The sequence below is a fragment of the Cyprinodon variegatus genome, unplaced genomic scaffold (assembly GCF_000732505.1).
Source record: "Cyprinodon variegatus isolate N-32 unplaced genomic scaffold, C_variegatus-1.0 Scaffold90, whole genome shotgun sequence".
Lineage (NCBI taxonomy): Eukaryota > Metazoa > Chordata > Actinopteri > Cyprinodontiformes > Cyprinodontidae > Cyprinodon > Cyprinodon variegatus.
This window is the reverse complement of record NW_015150543.1, coordinates 652367-665725: the sequence shown is the minus strand read 5'-3', so window position 1 is coordinate 665725 and position 13359 is coordinate 652367. Positions and strand designations below refer to the sequence as shown.

The window sequence follows — 13359 nt, the reverse complement described above, 5'->3', positions numbered from 1 at the left end:
TATATATATATATATATATATATATATATATATATATATATATATATATATATATATATATATATAACAACAAAAAACATATGCTATTTGTGATCCTCCAATAAAGGTCAAGGCCACAAAATTATGATTTCCACCCAATGAGAGTGTCTAACTTCAATTCTAACGAGTCATTGTCTTGCAGTTAATCTAAACGGTCTTTTGCTGATGTGAAGTACTATAGAGACCTGGTAATGAACCTTTAATTTGATTCTGATGCTGTGAACCAGGGGCTAAAATATTCCAAACACTGGCTATTATAGTCTGCAGTCAGACACCCTTGGTATATATTGCTCTATTACCTGCAATGCAATGACTTTATAATGATTAATTTAGTCCAAGAACATTACTAATCTTCCACTGCGCTGAAAAAGTGACACATTCAATGTTATGGCATAAAACAAAAAGAGATGATCTGATTTTCATGTCCCTCAGATAAGTATTTGGATCTATGTCACCAGCTACTGTATCTGCCAGTAGCTGACCAGTTACATTTAAAACAGAACGCAGTTTGGATAGACAGTCACGGCTGAGAGAGAAGTCAACTTCTTACTAAAGCTACACTTAACACGCAAAGAAATATATATATGTGTATATATATTTTTTTTTTTTCCATGTCAAACATGCCATTATTTTAAATACCTAAAGGTATGTTTAATTTGCAGTCTTAGTAGACTTAATCTTGCTTCTATTTTCAAAATCATATTCAACACTAGACTGAAATGAAAAAAGGCAGACTTTGGCAGGCACAGCTCTTCGGTAGTGAGGATTCTCTCTGTGTGTTAATATGCCACCACTGGGTGATGAGCCCTTTATAACGACAGCTTTCATTAGGCCAGACCTATTCATGGACAGATGGGAGCCGTGTGTGATGGGATGGCAGGACTGCATTAGAGCTGCTGCCACATTCTACTTCAAACCTGACCTTCCAGCGCGCCCACTTCACAAGCCCCCCTTCCATCCCGATGCATCACTGTCAATTTTGCAGCTCAGGCACGCCTTGATGCCTCACTATCTCGGTGAAACGACCAGTCTACCACACAGGCCGTAAATGCTCCTGCACCCTATTACTCCAAAGGCCTCTCACCTCTCTATTTTCAGCCGTTTTTGGGGAGAGACCACCACGCTTTCTTTCTGCAAGTGTTTACCCCATCAGTGGCGAAACTCACTTCCCCCCTCTAGTTTCCTGGTGATGAATGACCGTTGGCCGTCTCACTGACAGCTAGGCAGCTGATGCCACATAATTACAGTATCACCATTTAGGCAAAATTACCAAATTACTGCAGTCCTCAAGAGGCCTGGAAGACTGACAGGCCGGCCAACAAAGAAGGCACAAAAATCTGAGAAGAAAAGGATTGAAGAATATTTGGGCTTTTAGAGAAGAGTAGTTAAAATTAGGTTTGGTATGTTCCTTCTTACTGCAGCCAAATGAAAACCAGAACAAAATTATCAATGTAGACACAAAAAGAGGCAGGTTTTCTCTGATAATTAATGCTAGGAAACAGATGGGTTGCAATTGATGTCCAGCTATTTCATGTTGAAAGAGCTAAAAATGCATCCATGAAGCAAGATATGACCTTCCCCTTTAAATATATAAGTTTTTATTCCAGAAAATAATGCCTTCTGAGACACTAGCCATTACCACAGCTAACACCTAAAAGCTACAGTTTTGTTAATTTAAGATCACTGTAAAATAAGCTTTTCATAACCATCAACTGAAACCATTAAGAAAATGTTCTAGTTGTGTATTAACCATAGAGATGGAAGCATGTATTGAAAAAGGCTTAAGTCTTACATTTATTTATTTTACTTTAGCTTTTTTTCATTTGGGTTTAGATTCCACAAGGTTGAAAGCCATGAATTTAGGGAACCAGAGCAAAGTAAGGAACTAAACGGCTTGCAAAGTGTTTCTGTAAACTTTCAATAAGTTCAATTTAAGGGGAACCTTAAAAAAATTGAATAAAATAAAAACTCAATACTTCAATAAATTATAATATTATTTTTCTTATCTAGAAATATATAACTTTAATCTTATACAGATGAGTTTAACTCTGGAGTGGTTGACTTCAGGTGTACTTAAGGTGTATTAAGCTAGATAATCAATATTTATCTTTACCTGGTTGGGAGTTATAACTGATTAATTACACACTTTTTTAAGAATACATTGTGATTTTAATAAGAATGTTTTATGTGTATGCACAATTTTTAAGTATTTTATCCCAAATTGGTTTCTGTATCTGTAAGAAATGGTATTTCTTCTGAAAAAAAATGTAAGTAAAAGTATAGATCCTGCCTACTTTAAGTCCACTTGACTAAAAAGAAATAGAAAGAAAAAAAATCAAACTTCAAACAACACCGTAATAATTGAACTCAGAAGTCTGCAGTGGCCCCGTCTGGTGAATGGAGTGGGCATGAAGAGATGTGGTGACATTTATGATGTGAGTGCTAACGGTGAGCAGCTGAGAACATGTTGACTTTGCACAGTGTGTGCGGTTGTGACTGCAGCAGCAACCAGGACTCACTTCAGCACTGCTCATTTATTTTTACTACAAGCAGGGATTTATTTCACAGGAGATGTATTCAACAAAAAGAGTGTTTGGATGTGGTCCTTTAGTTTTACCTTTATGTAGCTTTAGTCTTTTGATCTGTGACACTATATGGCGAAAATCAATAACTTTACATATCAAAATTATACTTTAACCCTTTAAAGCCCGATCCAAGAATAAAACAAAACAAAAAATTCATTTTTTTTGGTCTGAACTCCTTATTTGGCCTTTTAACAAAATATGTAAAAAGAAAAAACAGAAATACATTTTTTGATATTAATAATTTGTTGCTATGCGAAAAGTCAAGATTTTTTTTTTTATGTGTAGTCTTCTGCCCTCTGTTATCAGGTATATCTGATTGTGTACAATAGGTTTTTGAGCAAAGTTTTTACCATTAAATTATGCAAAAGGTGTCAGATGCAAAACATTTCAGAAACCGTATATATGTATCAGATATGATACACTTGGCATTACAGGGTTAAAAGTTTATTGATGTAAATTCAGTGAATAATCCAGAAATTACAGTTTCATAGTGAAATATTTCACAAATAAAAAAAAAGGTTCCCAGCCAACAATTAAGAATTGCCCAAAATCAATTACAAAAAATATTTGAATAAAAAATGTTGCATGCTTACTGAAAAGTATGTTATTTGACAGTATATGAACTTAACATTTTAACATTTAAAATTACATAAATCATTGTCGCTATTGCCAGTACCAACTTTCTACCACCATTTTTCCTTCCACTAATCTTTCAACCATCATTCTCAGATACAGAACCCTGAACAGCCAGTAAAGAGTTGCTGATTGCATCTTCCTCCTGGCACATTTTGATGAACTACTGGTAAAAGCACTAAACCCCAGGTTGCCTAACGATCCGCGTATCGGCATATGAATGTGGATGCACTGGAGAGTGACTAGGTGAATGAAGCCATAGTGTAAAGCACTTTGGGTGGCATAAATGTAATCCTTTTACCATTCTTTAGGTGTTTGTTGCTTATCATCCAATCGATGACTGCCTGCTGGATGATTGTCAAGTCAGCAGTCTTCGCTGTGATTTTCAAGGTAATAACACTGTCATAGAATCTTTTAGTGAAAATCCAGTTTTTATGGGTCTTATGTAAAATATCTGATTGACAAAAATTGGGATTTTAATTAGCTGTAAGTCACACTGACCAAAATGACTCTAAATAAATACTTGAAATAAATAACTCTCTATGGATCGATACCATATACTTGCCTCGGTTTTTTAATTAAATTAGTATAATAAATTCTCAATGATAATTTACTAAGATGCAATGTTACTTTCTGATAATGAAAGACATTTTTGAAAATTATTTTTCATTTTCCATATTTTACTTTTAAACTGCTCCCTATAATTACTTGGTTATAGAGGAAAAGATGTATTCCAAGTCAAAAAGTTCAAACTACTGAAAGAAATGAAGTTCAAACCTTAACTAAGACAGTAAGAAATATCAGCAACTTTGCTACTTAAAAAAAAAAAAAAAAATAAGATTTTTCTAGTAAAGATTAAGTTATTCCCAGGTAAAAATCTAAACTGTCTCGCAGATCTATGAAAATATCTGTCTTGCTGTGTTTAAAGGTTGGAGGGTACTTTCTAGAAATGCAACAGACTGATATTGTTCTTGTGTTTAATTTAATCAGAACGTGCTGCATGTCACCTTCTAATAGCGGGTACTTTACTGTGATTTATCTCTGTTTGCTGAGTGGAGAGAGAACAGACGGCCTGGTCTCCTAGATTAACTAGGGCATGGGAAAGATTCCTCACATGCTATCAGTGAGGAAAATTTATCACCAGCAGATGATTAGTATTATTAGCACAGGTGCAGTTACAGTAAACACCAGAGATTTCCATTTTGTCCTGAAAGCTAGCAGCAGATAAAAAAGCATGTGAACTGAAATGGAGAGTGAATCCCAATGGTGGTTTGTCTAACAATGACCCTATAAATTCTGCTTGCAACAAAAACACCTTTTCTGAGGAACAAATAAAAAAAAGTGTACATAAATATATATATTTGCCTATCTAGTTCAAGAATTAAATAAGTATTGAATAGCCTCTTGCTAAAACATCAATAAGGAAGCCATAAAAATTGTTATCAGATGAAGCAAGGTTACAAAATTTTCACATATTTTTCTTTTGCATTCACACATTATTGTTTTGGTTCAACCGCCGCATTTTTTACAGAGATGTAAATTTTTCCTACAGTCTCGTAGGGGGATAATTTTAAGCGATGATTTTAGACTCCTGCAAGTTTTACTGAGTTAAAACATTTATAGACCTTTTATGCTCGTCTTTCTTTCTGCCCTTTGCATTCAAGTTCAGCCCTTAAAACTAAAGGCTAAAGTATCCTGGCCACCTTCCAGATCGTATGCAGTAGACTTCATGATAATTACTTTCAACAGGTTTCAGCGTACTACTTAAATTCCTGTTTTCAAGCCAATGAACAACAAAGCACAACATTAGCGTCAGTTGCTCATACGCAATACATTTGAATCTCTTACTTTTAGACACTTACTGGTTTTAGTGTAACATTTATTTCAAGAGTAGCTGTGGGTGTTGTACTTTTCTATAAAGTATAGTGAGATCCACATATTTCATTCAGAGTTAGAAGAACCTGAACCAATTAAAGCTGCAAGAGGATTTATTTAAAAAAAATCAATAAAATAATTAATGAAAAAACAAATATAAACATTAAGATGGTGCTAAAAAAACAGGTAAGGGATTTTTTTCCCTTTTTTTTTTTAGCTTTCATCTTTGAATTGTTATGGGTTAAGACTGAAAATATCAAAATGAAGAGTTTTCAAGATCTTATAAATCCCCTGTCAAAAGAAGGAAAAATAATGAAACAAGGGATTTCTCAACAGGAAAACAATGTATATCGGTGTCCTTGTATCAGAGATAAATGATCCCTCTGAGAAAAATAGCAAATCTGTCTACACTTCCTTGAAATAAATCTTGTTTTTCCTCTGCAAATATTTTTGTTTTTTCTGTGGCTCTGGTCTGGACATTCAAATCTGGGCTGTATACTGGTTCTTCTACCCTGGTGGAGCATACTGGGTAGGTCCAGAATAAAAGCTTTACCTTACATGGGTTTTCAGATCAAGGTGGATATAAACCCAAACGTAGAAATATGAAACCACAGACTCTTTTAAAGTTCTCAAAAGACCATAGCAACTATTTTTATCAAGGTGTCACCTTACTAACCATATCAGTTGATTTTCTATTTTGTACTTACTAAGTATTTTATTGAATTATGGAGATAATTATAGTATCAAATTTAGTTCTGTTATTTTCAGACAATGTAAAACTGCAACCCGTTTCCATTTAGTCTGTAGTTGATTCCTCTTTGAGAAACATTTAATTAAGGCATGCCCAAAGTGGGTTCTCAAAGGCTGCTGCTCTGCAGTTTTTAAATGTTTCCTGGCTCTAGCACAGCTGATTTCCATTGATAGCTGATTAACAGGCTTTTGCTGATCTGCAATCATCAGAATCAGCTGTGCCAAAGCAGGGAAACTTTTAAAACCTGCAGGGCAGCAGCCTTTGAGAAGCGAATTTGGGGATGCCTAGTTTAATTATTTTAAATAAATAGTGACATACTATTGGAACATTTTACATGTTTAAATTAAACGTATGCGATTTTAAATAACAGGTTGTTAATGTGGGAATCTGGCATAACACTGAGTGTTGAATTGAACGTAGTGTTTATTTTTCAAACCTTTACTTATATAGGTTATCTAAATGACACTTGCAGATTCTCAAAGCAACTTTTTAAATTCAAAAATAGATATGATGATGACAATTTTAACTATCTTATGAATTCTTGCCAATATTTCACAATGACTAATATATATATATATATATATATATATATATATATATATATATATATATATATGCCCTAGTCCTTTTATTTTGGTTTTAACCCTAATAGACTCTAAAGAAATATGGCACTCTGAGATCATTAATCAGACTAAAAACAATAGGAAGACAATATCTATTGCAGTCTTAAAGCCACATTTGTTTACATTAAACCAATGATAGAAAATTACTTAAATTGAGTGTTGTAAAAGAAAAGTGGGTAAAAAATTAAACGCTGGTGGGGGAATGGAAATATTTTCATAACCAAAAATGACTGTATAAAACATAAAAAACAAGTAAGAATAACTTTTACTGTTAGATTTAGCTTTAACTTTCCACCTTGACAAGTTTTCTCAGTTAAATAGAGGTTTGACAGTGCGGTTGTGTTTAATAAATTATACTTTACTCTAAGATTATAGATAATAGGAATGGCCCTGCTGAAAATTACAAGTGAAAACTTAAATGTATTGTGCACAGAGTTCCCACTTTCCCAATGAGAACACATTTTAACTTAATCAGCAAGAAAAAAAATGGAGGAGTTGTGTGTTGTTGTAGCAAGCTTGAGTACAAAGTAGAGAAGTACAAAGAAGTTTTCATATAGATAAGTGCTAAGTATGCAAAAAAAAAAAAAAAAAAGTAAAGCTTTGTTTTAGAAGAGACAATAATCAAACGTCTGCCAGCTTTTTTATGCTGCATGGAGACGATTTTCTCTTCAAATGAACAGATTAGAAGAGTGGGGGCGGGTGCAATACACCAAAGGGTTAAATCTAAAATCTTACAGCTTAAACGATTTAGAGAAGAGCAAGACATGAATCTCAATCAAACGTTACTTTTTAGGAGAGTTTAAAGAAAACTGATAAAACAGTAGATTTCTGTCTCTTTTTTATCTGCAAACATATTATTAATTTAATGTTTAGCTCAAGATCTGTTTTTTCTCAAATAATAATTTAAAAAGATGGAAGGAAACCACTAATAATGACAGCAGCATGATAAAACAAAATCCTGGCCTCTGTTGGGTATAAAAATATGATACATTATTCAAAGCATACACTTTTAGCTCAGAGAATATTGAGTTTGGGGAAAGAGGCAAACAATAAACAAGTGAAATGTTTTGAACTGCCAATCTGAAGCTGCCCAGGGGAGGAAAACACAGCTGGGTAAAAGATTTCAGATTAAACTGGAGAGTAAAAGTGGCCAAGATCCAACTTGGAGCATTAACTTTCTCATGCAGACCTTTAGCTTGATCCCTAAACACATTCTAGGTCTTCTGTGACATCTTGGGCTTAAACATGAGAGTGCAGATTAACCCACAAGATGTCTGCTAAACGCTATTACTGTGGATCCATGGAGCGGCATATTAATGATACAATTCAGGCATTTTCATTAGCCGAGTTTAGTCAGTATACCTCATTGAGATTTGTCACGTTATAAACAATCACACTCTGGATTGGGAAAGCTCTCTTTAAATTCTTGGCCTTATCTCTACTAGTTTTTAACCTTCGGTTGCATTTCTTTTTTTCTATCACACACAAGTAATTTCAAAGAGTCTGCAAGCTGTCAATAGTTGAGTGCAGAAAGTTGCATACAGAGAAATAAAGGATATGTGTTCTTAATTTGGGGCGTTTGGTGTTTCATAGGGTTAAATAGTAAGGCAGCTTAAAGTTTCTCCCAGAGGACTAAATATCTTATTGAATCCATGATGGCTTAACATTATATAGCCAATCTCAATCCATTGCTAGCAAGTCTTTCAATTCCCCTTAGGAAAATGTGCCGATCAGATGTTTCTTAGCCATTGTCTACATTATGGCAAAATTTCAATGCTGGCCTGCTAAAACCATTCAAAAACTGCTTTAATCTGTGTTTCCTATTATTATGAATTTAGAACCACCCAAAGCTGTCCCTATCCAAAGATGAAATAAAAGAATTCAGTTATAGAGTTAGCATCCGTCCTTGACAGTTTAATCAACTTTGTGCAGTACATAAGCAGAAAAAAATATTTTAAAACAACCCCCCCCTTGTTGGCCGTTTTAGATTTTTTTTTGTTTTGTTTTTACTCGTTTTTAAAGAATTACCTCAAATCTAGCAGTCAAACGTCTAGTTACTTAGGTCAGCTGACAGCTGCACTTTTTGGTGCAATTTTGCTGAAGGAGTTTATTTTTTCAATAGCAATGTTTCAGTCCACTGATGTCAAATTTGACTAATTTCCTTTAATCCAATAGCTGACAGGTCTGGACAAATTGATGAAACTTAAATACATTAGGTTTCCTGAAGACATCGAATGGGTTATAAAATGAGGAAAGCAACCTCATTTTGAACTACTACAATGCTAATCCCAAAACCGTTTTCCCTGCTATATTGTTTCAGCATGCACTACTGTATATTAAGAAATCCAAAGGGTTTTAAATCACCTCCACTAATTATAAGATATATAATAACATTCCAGCCAAAAATGCTTTAAACTTACTGATGGTCAGAAAACACATAGTGATGCGATCCATCCTGCAAAGCAACATTCATCTCCTGACATAACCAAGAATTATAAGTATATGTCATACAGCATTTGAGTGCTTTAGTTTAATTGGCTAAATATTAAATTGATCCAAAGATAAGTACAGTAAATAGAAAATACAAGCTGTAATAAAATGTAAGATAAATCCCTTTTAAACCTAAAGCATCATATAGATACAACATGTAGTAGTGTTTATCTCAATGTATAATGAACATTAAGCATTCCAGATTTCTAAGCTTCTAAATTAAGACAAAATGGCCTATATGAGCCTATATTTAAATCCTATTGACAGGTTTGTTTTACTTTTTTAAGCAGAAACTACAGCTTCAAAAACAAAGAAGTAATGAAGCAATAATGTGCACATCCACATAAGTGACTCGCAAATGCTACTTTTGACCACTAACAGATGACTAACCACCTAACAACAGGACAAATAGTCAAAGTCTTTCCCAGATTGATATAGCAGACATTGTTTTTTGAAGTCTTTCTGCTATGGTAGGTGGGTAATTACTGTCATTGATTAATAGTCCAGCACCGGCTCTATAATAATAAGCTGCACATGTGCATATACCCACTTAAAGGAAAGGCTTATTCTGCCAGTGGGATTCGAAGCCTAAACTGCTTTAGTGAGATGTAATGGAGAGTAATTTTCTTGTCTTTAGAGGTGGGGGTGCAGGAAGAAAAGATGGGCTGGGTTAGCCTGGTCATTTTCCATTGCTTCAGCACCAACCTCCAAAATAAGGACAACTCTGATTGCAGATCTGCTACTTTGTTCTTTGTGGAGAAAATTTTTTATTTTTTTTTTCCTCCATTGATTACTCAAAGTGCCGGGGTTAAATTGCATTTGTCCATTTTAAAACAGGAATGGACAGCCAGAAATAAATTGTTCAATTAAATGCATGAAAGTTCAGGTAATGGTTTAAAAATACACCTGTGGAATGGATAAAGCCACAGCTCACTGGTTAACCTATCCCAGGAAAACTTCACCTTTGTTCCAAGTTTTCCCTGCTCGTCGATAATGGTTCTCACTCAGAGAAAATAGATTTTCCAAAGCATTAAAACTGGCTTTGTAATATGTGCAACTACCATGGATGAAAATGAGGTCAATTCTCATCTTTTCTTAAAGTTCTTTCATTAAGGGAAGGATTTTTTTTTTCCCTTTTTTTGCCTTTTGTGATCTTTAACCCTACTTCATATTTAGGACAAATGGTTATCAGGGCTGAGTGTCAGCATTGAAACTTAAATTGACCTCCCCAAAAATATATTTATTGACAAAAAGATGATGATTTATTTTTTTTTTTTTTTGATTGGGTTTGGTTGGGGTTGGGGGGTTTTCTTTTTTTTTTTTTTTTTTTTTTTTTTTTTTTTTTTTTTTTTTTTTTTTTTTTTTTTTTTATATATATATATATATATATATGAAATCACACGAAAACTGGCCTTTGTATTTAGTGAGCTCACCTTGATAATCTCAATGTATAAAAGAGAGAAAAGGGAAGAAGAAGAATCGTTTTCATTATCAAGACAGATTGTAGTTTATACAACTGATTCCTGGACATCAGTTATAAAACCAAAAGGATGTCTATACTGTAAAATATCTTAAAGGGATCTATAGGTATAATTATAGCTCTTTCTAGATGCTAGACACAAATCGTAATTAGTATTTTATCAGAAAACATTTTTAAGTCATTTACTCCATTTCACAGCCGTTACAAAATATCATCCTATAAAAGCATCTAATAAATTTCAATGCATTTTATCTTCTCTTAAAGCCCTGAAGTGACTTCCAATAATCAAGACGGGTTTAGAAATTTGATAAGTGTTTTCTTGTTTATTTACTCTTTGCAGCAGTGAGGGGGTGGACAGTCTATTATTTCAGCTTTCATACACTCAACAGATAATTGTTTCTAGTCAAGACAACTTCATACTGTGTGGAGGTGGAACAAAAAAGTCAACATTTAGAATTTAATTATTTAAGAAAAAAAATCAGTGGGTAGATCATAAGAACTGGAATGTTTACAAAGCAAACTGAAGTGTTTGACAGTTTCCTTGAACAGAAGAATGACAATGAACTGATCTGAGCTGGAAGATGATCTCTCATTTAGAGTAAAGACGGATCAGACACTAAATGATATCAGTTCAAGTACAACTACTAACAAGTTAACTTGCAAAGAGTAGCTGTTCTGTTTGGAGATAATTACAACAACAACAGACGATGATTGCTACCATGTGACACTGGAGGTTATTAAATTGTCACGGTGCAAGCAGCTTCAGAGCTGACTACACTTGAACTGGTTGCCCACAGCCCCCTCTCGCAGTTTATCTGCTCCATTTGTTTGACATCTTTACGACACAGCATATTAACACAACCTAATTTCATCTGAGCCTCAATATCTTCTCTTGGCTGTGTCTCAGAAATCCTTCAGGGTTAGGTTAGGACTGCTGGGACGTTTGTCTCGACCGAATTACACCCAGTGACATTTCTTATAAAAGAAATAAGCTTATGACAAAGTTTAAAACGTGACATAATGAAGGACAGTTGCTATTGGAGCCAAAAGAAAAGCTGGAGCAACCAGCTCACTCTTGGGATGATTTCAGAAACATAGTTTAAGTGACTTAAAAGTAGAAAAAAATGTATAACACCGTTTCAAATTCTTTATGAAAGACATTCAAGATATTTTGGCTTATTTAGAGAATAAGTCAGGTCTGAATAATTAATTAAATTAAGCAGTTAATTGCTTTCCCAATGTCTTTGTTGCAAAAACTCAACTCTAGGACAAGCTGCAATTACAATAATTATCTCAGAATATCAACACAATTTAGTTCAAATTAGTTAATAATTGATTTTATAATTTATTTTTGATCATGTTAATAAAAACAGAGAACTACACCTCTTGGAAAAGTTGAAAAAAAGAGCAGTAGAAAACATTTTACAATAGGAACATATTTCTACAATTTCTACAAAAATACAAACGGATGTAAGTAAAGGTTTGGTGAAGAATACTTATGAAAAGCTGGAGCTTATTTAGACTTATCCCAAAACTGGCATTGTCATCTATGAGATATTGATTATTGCACAAGAGTAGTTTATACTGGTGTCAAAGAAATCAGGGTTCAAGACCTTTTTGAGGAGAAATAAGGTTTGCAATTTTTTGCATCAAACAAGAAAAGGCACAAAATCAAACTACAGGAGAATCTAGTTTTCAAAAATTAATACAGAAAATCATTATTAGACAATCAGGTAAAGATATCATATTTTAGGATCAGACAAGCTAAAAATATTCTGCATAAAAAGAATAAGACAAGCAACTTGAAGATGCTTTTAAAGAGGCTTTAAAGTTTGGATCCATCCTTTACTAAAGCAGAAGTGTTCTCCCATTTAATCATCTCAACCAGCAGATTATTGCTCCCTATTGTAAAAAGAAAAACATCTTTTTTTACTAAGAGTTTTCGAATGGATTTGTGGACAGTGAACACTTATTAGCAAAAAAATAAAAAAAATAAGACTGTGCTGAGCGTGGAATGATCCTATTACAAAAGAAACTTTAAAACCAGAGGCTGAGAGATGAGGACACTTCTAATGCACAAACTCTCACAGACAGATCTTGCGTAGTCAGCAGCCAGACCGCTTAAGAAGTTGCATGTTTGAGATCAAAAACATAAGAAAATACTCTTCTTTACTGAGTTTTGTACTTTTTGTTTGAACCCTTCAATAGTAAAAATAAAAACATTTACAGTACTAAAATCAGCAAGACCATCAAAAAGTTTTTAATCTGTTCACCCGCATGTGTAGCAAATATGCTAAACTAAAGAGATCATTTTTTCAAATATCTGAGCCACTTAAATAGCAGCTTATAAATCAGCATTTCAAAATCCCCTCCATCCACATGTGGCAGTAGTCAAAATGTTCTACGCCGATAGGAAGGGATGTTCAATGCATCAGCAATAATATTAATCATTCGACTGTTAAAACTAGGCAGATATCACAGGCAGTTTACTGTATAACGTTGGTTTTAACCTCAAAGTGACATAAGTTGACATGAGAGCACAGAAACATCAACACACATGAGTAGGAGAGAATCGCAAGACACAATAAGCACAGAAGGAGCATGCACTCACGCTTTTGATAAATCTGACACCTAATGGTATTAGATCTGCACTCATTCCTTGGTCAAAAATTGCTTTAAATAAAACTTATGGTATCTGACATCCTCATTTTGGAGTGTTTCATTGAGAGAGAAAATCAACGTCAGAGGTGTGGTTGTTCTTTTAACGGTAAAGTAGAAAAAAGATAAAAAATATTGATTTGGGGCATAAAAACATTATACATTTTGAAATATCAGCCCTAATTGTCATATATATATATATATATATATATATATATATATATA

General features: G+C 33.8%; 1 protein-coding gene across 1 annotated transcript in view; it reads right to left on the bottom strand.

Annotated features, from left to right (window-relative positions):
* The window catches only part of LOC107084010 (O-acetyl-ADP-ribose deacetylase MACROD1-like), a 583486-nt gene that overhangs the window by 341919 nt on the left and 228208 nt on the right, over window positions 1–13359 (bottom strand). The gene's annotated exons all lie outside the window — the stretch shown is intronic.